Below are 11,460 nucleotides of genomic sequence, written 5' to 3' on the forward strand. Positions count from 1 at the left end.
TTATTTTCTCCAAAGCAGAAAATTCTCCTGGGCAAGACAATTGAGAGCAAAATGACATCCCTGCCTTTCAAGCTGGTTGATCAGGGCCTGCTGTTGTGGTCAGGCTCCAGGCATGCTCTCTGGACTCATCTGTCTCGGTTTGACGCGAGACAAAAGTTATGAAGATTTGCTGAGTCTCTCTTTTCTGGCATCTGGTTGTTGTCAGCTGTAAGAGCTGGTCAGGGATCCATGATGTCTGTGAACAGTTTACCCATTAGTGCCTGAGATGTTAAAACCTTCACATCCATAGAAAACCCTTTATAGCAGGTATAGTGTGGTAAGAGTGTCCTACAGTTAACTTATTTCCAATCATTATGGCAAAGGCAAAAGGCAGGATATGCCTCCCCTTGCTATTTTAAATGAAATACAGTACAGGAGGAAAAGAGCCAGTCGATGTAGTACAGATCCAGCCAGTGCTGAGATCTAACTTAAAGCATAATTTGTTACAAGCATCTTCTTGCAAACCTGTTTCAAATGATGGCTAAGTATTTTCATGCCGGTGTATGAGAGTGGAGAAGAACAGCTTGCTTCTGATGGGTAATTATTGAAAATATCTTTCTCCCTTTCCCTTGAGAGCCACTTTTTAGAGTGAAAATCCCGCTTATTTCTTCCTGTGTTCTGTTAAGTTGCTAAACATTTGGATTCTGTACCTAGATCAACCCCTTTCCCCATGCTCTATGCATCACCCTTCACTTTTGAATAAAGCTTCCTTGCATCTTTGTGGTCTGCATGTACCTTTATTCATAATTTCCTTGCATATGGGATGTTGGTTTATGTGTTAACTTGCCGCAAATTAAAAATCACCTGAGTAGGGATCATAGCCTGGCAGATTGTCTAGATTGCATTACATGATGTGGGACGACTATCCCAAATGTGCCGGCACCTTCTGCATCAGCCACATATAAACACATATAAAAAAGGCACAGTAAGAGGAAGATTATTCACTTCTTGCTCATTTGGCCTTCTTTCTTGTTGCAAAGGCTAAGGGAACATTGTAGAAGTGGTGGTAAAAAGATGTGTTCCAGACATGATAGGGCCACTACTCTTATGAACTCATGGCAGCTGTGGTTGTTCACACAAAATCAAGCCAGTTAACTTCCCAGCCCTCATGGGCAGGGGGCGCATCAGCTTCCATTCCTGACTGAGGTGGCCAATGGTTTCTAAGGGAGGGAGAATCAATTTCTTTCAGGGTGTGGTCCTTAGCAGGTTGGCCATATTTCAATGTATGTCCCCACACCCATGGACACGAGAATAGCACTAAATGGATTCAGTGTGCTAGGTTTTTAAAAAAGGACCTGAAATTGGGAGGGGGACATGGGTGAAATCTGGGAGGAGCTGGAGGAAGAAAATAGGGGAGTTGAATATGATTGAAATGCATTGTGTGAAATCCTCAAAGAATAAATTAAAACAATCTGTCTGTCTACCTACCTACCATCTCTCCAATCCCTCTATTTACTGGCAGTGCGTCACATGAGTGAGGGCACTCAGGACCTGATGATTGTTTTATGGTGTTCAGATGAAGGAGGAGTTTGGTTACTAAGGAGCAGAGCATGGATGCTTCTCTTTTCTGTATTAGTTTATTTTCTGTTGCTGTGGTAAAACACTATTACCAAAAGTGACTTAAGGAAGAAAGAGTTTGTTTTGCCGTGTGCTTCTTGAGGAAGAGTCCACAATGGCCAGGACAGGGCAGCAGGGAGCCTGAGCAGGAAGCTGAGGAGTAACCTCTTCAACCTCAAATAGGAAGCAGAGAGTGAACTGGGAGTGGGGCAGGGCTATGAACTCTCAAAGCCCACCCCGAGTGGTGGACTTCTACAGCAAGTTTCCACCTCATAAAGGTCCCAAACAGCATTGCCAGTACTGAGCAACTGTACTGCCATGGTGTGTTTCAACTGGCCATGAGGTATAACTAAAGCAGGGATCATTGTACTACAACATAATTTTGATGATGGTTATCAGAATTCTGTCCTGAAGTTTTCCATGTCTGGAGGAAGGGGGAGGGTCTTCTCTCCAGTCTGAAGATAATAGATGAGCTACTTTTTAATCCCTGTAAGGAGCTGAGCTCTGGCTTTGTCCTGAAAAGAAAACTGATGGTTACTTCAAAGGAGCTGCTGCTGGGGTTGTAAACAATGTTTTTCCCCCTTTTGTCTAATTAAAAAGGAATGTCTTAGCTTTAACATAGTAAAACTATATACAACAAAAACACTTATCAAGTAAGAATTGCAGATACTATATCCAGTCCATTTGTACTTGGCAAATTTAGAGAAAATTCTCTATTATCTATCTTATCTTTCTGAGACTAAAATTTTATACCTAATTTACCCTTTATCATAATTAAGGAAAACTTTAATGATTTAGTCTTTAACTCCATCAAAGACCCCAGAAGGGTGTAATGTTACCTAGTGATAGGGACATTTGGCTGCCTGGACAGTCACCCAAAGTTCTTCTGTAACAATGGGGCACCCATCTTTAGCCTACAGGCCTAGTGTATCTGACAGAATTTTCTGAGAAGCAGGGAACTTTGAAGGACTGTCCTATCTTGTCTTCACAAAGTTTGGCAGTCTCTTTCTTTTGCATCCTGATGGTCTGGTTTGGACAGTATACTGTCAGCAACTGAAGTAAAGACAGTTTCTTTGCCCAGTGGCTAGCTTTTGCCACAAAAAAGCAAACTCCATATAGAGTTTCTTTGATGTTCATTATCTATGTCATTTGCTTTACAGAAGCTTTCAGTTTCAGGAGATCCCATTTATTCATCGTTCTCACTGTCTGTGCTACTGGTGTTATATTTAGAAATTGGTCTCCTTTGCCAATGCGTTCAAGGCTACTTCCCACTTTCTCTTCTATGAGGTTCAATGTGGTTGGTTTATGTTGAGGTCTTTGATCCATTTGAACTTGAGTTTTGTGCATGGCAATGGATATGGATCTATTTGTATTCTTCTATATGTTGACATCCAGTTGTGCCAGCACCATTTTGTTGAATATGTTTTCTTTTTTCCATTTTATAATTTTAGCTTCTTTGTTAAAAGTCAGGTGTTCACAGATGTGTGGATTAATATCAGAGTCTTCCCAATTCCTGAACATAACATCAATAGCACAGAGACTGAGATCGACAATTAATAAATGGACCTCCTGAAACTAAGAAGCTTCTATAAGGCAAACGACACAGTCAACAGGACAAAATGGCAGCCCACAGAATGGGAAAAGATCTTCATCAACCCCATATCTGACAGAGGGCTGATTTCCAAAATATACAAAGAACTCAAGAAGCTAGTCATCAAAACACCAAATAATCCAATTAAATAGTGGGGTACAGAACTAAATGGAGAATTCTTAATAGAGGAATCTAAAATGTCTGAAAGACACTTAAGAAAGTGCTCAAAATCCTTAGCCACGAGGGAAATGCAAATCAAAAAACTCTGAGATACCATCTTGCACCTGTCAGACTGGTTAAGATAAAAATCACCAAAGACAGTTTGTGCTGGAGAGGATATGGAGAAAGGGGAACACTCCTCCCCTGCTGGTGGAAGTGCAAACTTGTACAACCACTTTGGAAATCAGTATGGTGGTTTCTCAGGAAAATAGGTATCAGTCTACCTCAAGATCCAGCAATTACACTCATAGGCTTATACCCAAAGGATGTACATTCATACAACAAGGACATCTGTTCAACTACGTTCATGACAGTATTATTCGTAATAGCCAGATCTTGGAAGCAACCTAGATGCCCCTCAACTCACGAATGGATAAAAAAAAAAATGTGGTGCATTTACACAATGGAGTACTATTCAGCAGAAAAAAAAAAAAAGAAAAAATAACGGAATCTTGAAATTCACACGTAAATGGACGGAACTAGAAGAATCCATCCTGAGTGAGGTAACCTAGTCACAAAAAGACAAACATGAGCTTTCGTCCAGTAGCTGATGGAAGCAGAAGCTGAGTACTGAGCCAAACTCCTGGAATCCAGTTGTAGAGAGGGAGTATTGATGAGCAAATGGATCAAGAGCAGGCTAGGAAAACCCACAGAAACAGCTGACCTGAACAAGGGGGAGCTCATGGACCCCAGACTGATAGCTGGGAAACCAGCATAGGACTGAACCAGGCCCCCTGTAGTGGGTGTCAGTTAAGAGGCCTAGGCAGTCCGTGGGGCCTCTGGTAGTGGGACAGTATTTATCTCTAGTGTACAAATGAGCTTTAGGAGCCCATTCCTTATAGAGGGATACTCTCTCAGCCTAGACACATGGGGGAGCGCCTAAGCCCTGCCCCAAATGATGTGTCAGACTTTGATGATCCCCCATAGAAGGCCTTACCCTCCCTGGGGAGTAGAAGGGGGGATGAGATGAGGGGTCCGTGGGGAGCATGGGAGGGATGGGAGGGAGAGGGAACTGGGATTGGTATGTAAAATAAGATTGTTTCTAATTTAAATAAAAAATGAAAAATAAAATAATATCAGAGTCTTCAATTTGATTCTATTGGTTCAACTGTCGGTTTTTATGCTAATACCAAGCTGTTTTTATTACTGTACCTCTATGGTAGAGTTTGAAGTCAGGAATGGTGATGCCTTCAGAAGTTCCTATATTGTACAGGATTGTTTTGGCTATCCTGTGTAGGCATCTGGTCTGTGGACTTGTGGCCACCATTACAGGTCTACAGACCAGATGCCTACAATCCTGTTTTTTTTTTTTTTTTTCCACATGAAGTTAAGTATTGTCCTTTTGAGGTCTGTAAAGAATTTTGCTGGGATTTAATGGGAATTACATTGAATCTGTAGATTGCTGTTGGTAAGAGGCCATTTTTACTATGTTAATCCTACCTATCAAACATGGGAGATCTGTCCATTTTTGGAAGTCTTCAATTTCTTTCTTCAAAGACTTAAAGTTCTTGTCATACAGTCTTTCATTTTATATTTGGTTAGAGTTACCCCAAGATATTTTATGCTATTTGTGGCTATTGTAAAGGGTGTTGTTTCTCTGATTTCTTTCTCAGCCCATTTATCATCTGTATATAGGAGGGCTACTGATTTTTTTGAGTTAATTTTGTATCTTGCTATAGTATTGAAGGTGTTTATCAGTTGTAGGAGTTCCCTGGTAGAATTTTTGGGGTTGCTTATGTATTCTATCATATCATCAGCAGATAGCAAAAGTTTGACTTCTTTTCCAATTTATATCGCCTTGATCTCCTTTTGTTGTCTTATTGTTCTAGCTAGAACTTCAAGTACTATATACTGAATAGATATGGAGAGAGTGGATAGCCTTGTCTTGTTCCTGATTTCAGTGGAATTGATTTGAGTTTCTCTCCACTTAGTTTGATGTATATTTCCTTTATTATGTTTAAGTATGTTCCTTGTATCCCTGCTCTCTCTAAGACCTTTATCATGAAAAGATGTTGAATTTTGTTGAAGGCTTTTTCAGCATTTAATGAGATGGTCATATGGTATTTTTTTTTCAGTTTGTTTATACAATGGGTTACTTTGATGGATTTTTGTATGTTGAACCCTCCCTGCATCTCTGGGATGAAGCCTACTTGATCACGTTGGATGATTTTTCTGATGTGTTCTTGGATTCAGTTTGCCAGTATTTTGTTGAATATTTTTGAATCAATGTTCATGAGGGAGATTAGTCTGTAATTCTCTATCTTAGCTGTGTCTTTGTGTGGTTTGTTTATCAGGGTAACTGTAACCTCATAAAAAGAGTTTGGTAGTGTTTCTTCTGTTTCTATTGTGAGGAACAATTTGAGGAGTGTATGTATTAGTTCTTCTTTGAAGTTCTGGTAGAATTTTGCCTTGACACAATCTGGCCCTGGGAATTTTTGGTTGGGAGACTTTTTAATGACTGTTTCTATTTCCATAAGGGTTATAGGTCTATTTAATTTCTTTATCTAATCATGATTTAATTTTGGTATGTGGTACTTATCCATTTTCTTTAAATTTTCCAATTTTGTGGAGTACAAGTTTTTGAAGTATGACCTGATGATTCTCTGGATTTTCTCAGTATCCATTGTTATGTCCCCCTTTTCATTTTTGATTTTGTTAATTTGGATATTCTCTCTCTGTCTTTTGGTTAGTTTGGATAAAGGTTTGTATATCTTGTTGATTTTCTCAAAAAACCCAACTCCTTGTCTCATTGATTCTTTGTATTGTTTTGTTTGTTTCTATTGTATTGATTTCAGGCCTCAAATTGATTATTTGCTACTACTCCTGGGAGAGTTTGGTTCTTTTTGTTCTAGAGCTTTCAGTTGTTCTGTTAATTTGCTACTGTGGGAATTCTCTAGCTTCTTCATGTATGCAATTAGTGCTATGAGCTTTCCTGATATCACTACTTTTATTGTGTCCCATAAGTCTGGGTATGTTGTGTGCTGTCATTTTCATTGAATTTTAGGAAGTCTTTTCTTCCTTCCTTCCTTCCTTCCTTCCTTCCTTCCTTCCTTCCTTCCTTTCTTTCTTTCTTTCTTTCTTTCTTTCTTTCTTTCTTTCTTTCTTTCTTCCTTGACCCAGTGGTGATTCAGTTGAGCATTGTTCAATTTCCATGAGTTTAGGGGCATTCTGGAATTTGTGTTGTTGAATTCTAACTTTAAAGCCATGGTGATCCAATAAAATACAAGGGGTTATTTCATTTTTTTGTATCTGTTGAGGTTTGCTTTGTTACAGAGTATGTGGTCAGTTTTAGAGAAAATTCCATGAGGTCCTGAGAAGAAGGTATATTCTTTTGTGTTTGTACGAAATGTCCTATAGATGTCTGTTAGACCCATTTGAGTCATAACATCTGTTAGTTCCTTTATTTCCTCTGTTAAGTTTCTGTCTGGTAGTCCTGTCCAGTGGTGAGAGTGGGGTGTTGAGTCTCTCACTATTAGTGTGTGGGGCTTGATGTGTGATTTACACTTTAGAAATGTTTCTTTTACAGTTGAGGCTGCCTTTGTATTTGGGGCATTGATGTTCAGAATTGAGACTTCATCTTGATGGATTTTTTTTCCTGTGACAAATATGAGATGACCTTCTTCATCTCTTGTGATTAATTTTAGTTTGAAGTCTATTTTGTTAGATATTAGGATAGCTACACCTGCTTGTTTCTTAGTTCCATTTGATTGAAAAATCTTTTCCCAATCCTTTACTCTGAGGTAATCTCTGTCTTTGTAGTTGGGTTGCGTTTCTTGTACATAGCAGATGGATGGATTGTTTTTGTGTCCAGTCTGTTAGCCTGTGTCTTTTTGTAGGTGAATTGAATCCATTGATATTAAGGGATAATAATGACCAGTGATCGCTAGTTTCTGTTATTTTTTGTTGTTGTTGGTGGTGTTATTGTGCGTTTCTCTTCTTAAGGATTTGGTGTGGGGTTATCTATTGCCTGTGTTTTTGTGTATGCAGCTAACTTCCTTGGGTAAGAGTTTTCCATCTAGTACTTTCTATAGGGCTGGATTTGTGAATAGGTATTGTTTAAATCTGGTTTTGTCATGGAATATCTTGTTTTCTCCATCTATGGTGATTGAAAGCTTTGCTGGATATTTTAGTCTCTGGCTGGTTTATGTGGTCTCTTAGTGTCTGCATAATGCCTGTCCAGGACCTTCTGGCTTTCATTGTTTCTTTTGAGAAGTTGGGTGCAATCCTGATAGGACCACCTTTATATGTTACTTGGCCTTTTTCCTTTGAAGCTTTTAATATTCTTTTTATTCTCTCTGTGCCAGAGTCCAGCTCCAGTGGGGTTCTTGTATCACAGGATGGATGTGTGAAGTCAGCAAAAAATGAAGAGTCTGACCACTGGCTGTCTTTCAAACTGATGGCCCTGACTAACTCAGGTAGTCCTTTTTTTTTTTTCTTTTTTCTTTTCTTTCTTTTTTTTAAATACAAGTTCTAATGCATCCAAGCATGAGCAGTTTCACATAATTTTTAAAATCATTTTCTAAAAATGATTAACATTGTAGTTTCTTTTCATCTTTCCCACTCCCTTGACATCATTGACCTCTACCCCCTAACATTATAAAGCTTGCCAAATGTTTGTATCTAGTCAAGCACATCTTATTCATACTTTGTCCTAGCAAACATGTAGTTAGAAAGTAAGAGGTTTAAGTCCTGTGATTAGTTCTCAACAATATGAAATCAGCTGAGTATACTGTGATGCCTAGGATATCATTTTTCAGGTGTATACCAGTTTCCAAGTAATCTGTATGTCACCTTCATTATATAGATTGATGTTATAATCCTATTCTTTGTAAATTCTCAAAATAGTAATGATTAACATTTAACTCTTTAACTATTGAGACTAAACTTCCATTCTTCTTGGCAATTTCTGCATGTACTTTTTTTAAAAAAGGGAACTGGGAGTTTTAGATTCCTTTATTGATACTTTGATATTGGAAAAATATCTGAGTGTTCATGTCTTCATGCCAGAGAGATGTCTGACCTTTCATGTTCTTTATTTTTCCTTATATGTTCCTATAAGTTTTTAATGTCATCTTTTAAGAAACTGTTTTCCTAGTTCTTAAGTTCTTTGGATTATATTAATCTCTTCTTGGAATTGAATAGACAATAATCATTAACCTTAGTGAATTCTTCCTGCTTATTCAGGGTGACTGCAAAGGTGGCTGGGGCAACTGGAAAAACTGGTTTCTGTAACAGATCAGAAAAATTTAATTTTTCTGTTAAGACTTTTGTTCCAGTAGTCTGAGGCACAATCACAACTAACAAAGCAAAACTAAGATACCACAGGACTAAGTATATCAAAAGTTAGAGAAGCCTGAAGCTTATGAGCTCCCTAAGATCAATGCAGGTGTTTGCAGTATTGTTTCCTTAGGTCCTTGCCAAATGGATGGGATTCTCCAAAGAGCCTTGCTATCTAAGGAGCTCCATTTGCAAAATATTTATGTGCCATTCCCAGGGTTGACAGCATGGCTTCCATCATGTATGTTTAGTGTTTTGATTATTATGTGGTGAGGGGACTTTTTTTTTTTGGTTCAGTCTATTTGGTGTTTAGTAAGCTTCTTGTACTTTCATAGGTATGCATTTTTAAATAGGTTGTAAAAGTTTTCTTCTATGATCTTGTAGAATATATTTTCTTTGCCTTTGAGCTGGGCTTCTTTTCCTTCTTCTATCCCTGTTATTCCTAGGTTTGGTCTTTTCATGGTGTCCCAGATTTCCTGGATATTTTGTGTTAAAGAATTTGTTGGATTTAACATTTTCTTTGACCAATGAATTTATTTCCTCTATTGTATCTTTGATGCCCGAGATTCTCTCTTCCATCTCTTTTATTCTTTTGTTTATACTTGCATCTGTAGTTCCTGATCATTTACCCAGATTTTCCATTTCCAGAGTTCCATCTGTTTGTGTTTTCTATATTGCCTCTATTTCAGTTTTCAAGTCCTGAACTGTTTCCTTCACCTGTTTGATTACATTTGTTTTTTTTTTTTTTTTTTTGGTTTTCTTTAAGGGATTTGTCTTTTCCTCTATTCCTTAAAGGGAATTTTTTTATTTCCTCTTTAAGGGACTCAATCATCTTCATAAAGTTATTTTTAATGTCATTTTCTTCTGCTTCACCTGTGTTGGGATGTTCAAGTCTTGTTGCTGTAGAACCACTAGTTTCTGGTGGTGCTGTATTGTTCTTTATGTTGTTGAGTGTATTCTTACCCTGTTGTCTGCCCATCTCTTCCTACAATTGGTACAGGTGGAACCTGTGCTTCAGGGGATTCCTATTCCTCCAATTGGTGTAGTTGGGGACTGTAGCTCTATTGAAAGCTCCTTTAGGTGCAGGCAGGGCTGATCCTCCAGTGATTGCTCTTCTAGGTGTAGATGAGCCCAAGGCTCAGATGGTTTTTCCTTTTGGTGCAGGCAGAGCCATGATTCATGTGGTCATTTCTCTAGGTGCAGGTGGGGATGAGGCTGAGGCTCTGGTGGTCAGATAGTTTCTGGTGGCTTCTGCTGTCTCTGATGCTGTCTCCCAGCATGGCCTGGGCCCACAGCAGGGCTGATGCTATCTCCCAGTGCACCCTGAGGCACTTCTTAAGATACTTTCTGGAAGAAGACACTTGAGAGCTGGTTCTCTTTCTCCCATATAGATCAAGAGTAAAATTCAGCCTTGTAGAAAGTGCTTTTACTGCTGACCCATCATGACAGCCATTAGTTGCTTTAACATTTGTTTGGAGCTTTTTTAAAAAATATTTATTTATTTATTTTTAAATATATGTTTCAGTATGTTCATGTAAGTGCAGGCCCTGTGGTGATTTCAGTACTGTGAGAAGAGGGTGGATTGTGCAAAGCAGGAATGATATGGATTTTGTGGTGGCAGTGTCTTTCCAGTTTCAAGTTTCTCTTAATAGTCTAGAAAAATAGTGTGTTATAGTTTTTTTTTAATCATTTCTTTCTTTTTGTAATGTTTCTAGGTAATAGCTAAGAGAAAAGCATGCTGCCTTGCTTCCTGCCATGGTGATAATGGACTAAACTTCTGGACTGTAATCAAGCCACCCCAATTAATTGTTTTTCTTTATAAGAGTTGTTCTGGTCATGATGTCTCTTCACAGCAATAGAAACCCTACATAAGATAGGGTTGTTCTTATTAAAACCACCACAGTAAAGTTGATCAAGGTTGGACTTGGTCATTTAAATAATTGAAATTACCTTGTGCTCTGGTGTGCTGAAACAGGGTAGAGCAGTTAAGAACTTAAGATGGTTTAGAGCTGCAGAGCAATAATCATTTTGTAAGCTGTGAATATGTGTTGCTAGCATTGGTTTAATAAAGGGCTTACTGTCCAATAGCTAAGCAAAAAGAGGTTAGGTGGGAAAGTCAGACTGAGAGAACACTGAGATGAAGAAGGGCAGAGTCACCAGCAAGATGCAGAGGAAGCAGGGGATGAACGTGCCATGCTCAAAAAGGTAACAATATATGATAGAGTGTAGATAAGAAATACAGGTTAATTTAAGTTGTAAGAGCTAGTTAGTAACAAGCCTAAGCTATTGGTGGAGCATTTATAATTAATAATAAGTCTCTGTGTGGTTATTTGGGAGCTGCTGGCAGGACAGAAAAGTCTGCCTACAAATGGTATATTAAGTATATCTACCCAAAACCTGAGAAAGCTTAAGAAAAGTTTCCAGAGGACCTGAAATTGGAAAAGAGAATGCATCAGTGGCAAACCACAGGCCCAGAAGCCGGGGGCTGGTGTGTGTGTATGAGAGAGAGAGAGAGAGAGAGAGAGAGAGAGAGAGAGAGAGAGAGGGAGGGAGAGGGAGAGGGAGAGAGGGAGAGAAGGAAAGAAAGACAGAGATAGGGAGAGAACATCATCGGCCAAGTGAGAGGCCCAGAAGCATGACAGCAGTGGCTTTCAGAAAGTATCATCTCTGTGTAACAGCTCTGGATGTCCTGGAGCTTTGTAGACTAGGTTGGCCTCAAAGTCACAGAGATTCCCCTGCCTCTGCCTCCCAAGCACTGGAATTAAAGAATGAGCCAC

Source organism: Cricetulus griseus, chromosome 6 (genome assembly GCF_003668045.3).
Source record: "Cricetulus griseus strain 17A/GY chromosome 6, alternate assembly CriGri-PICRH-1.0, whole genome shotgun sequence".
In the NCBI taxonomy this organism is placed as follows: Eukaryota; Metazoa; Chordata; class Mammalia; order Rodentia; family Cricetidae; genus Cricetulus; species Cricetulus griseus.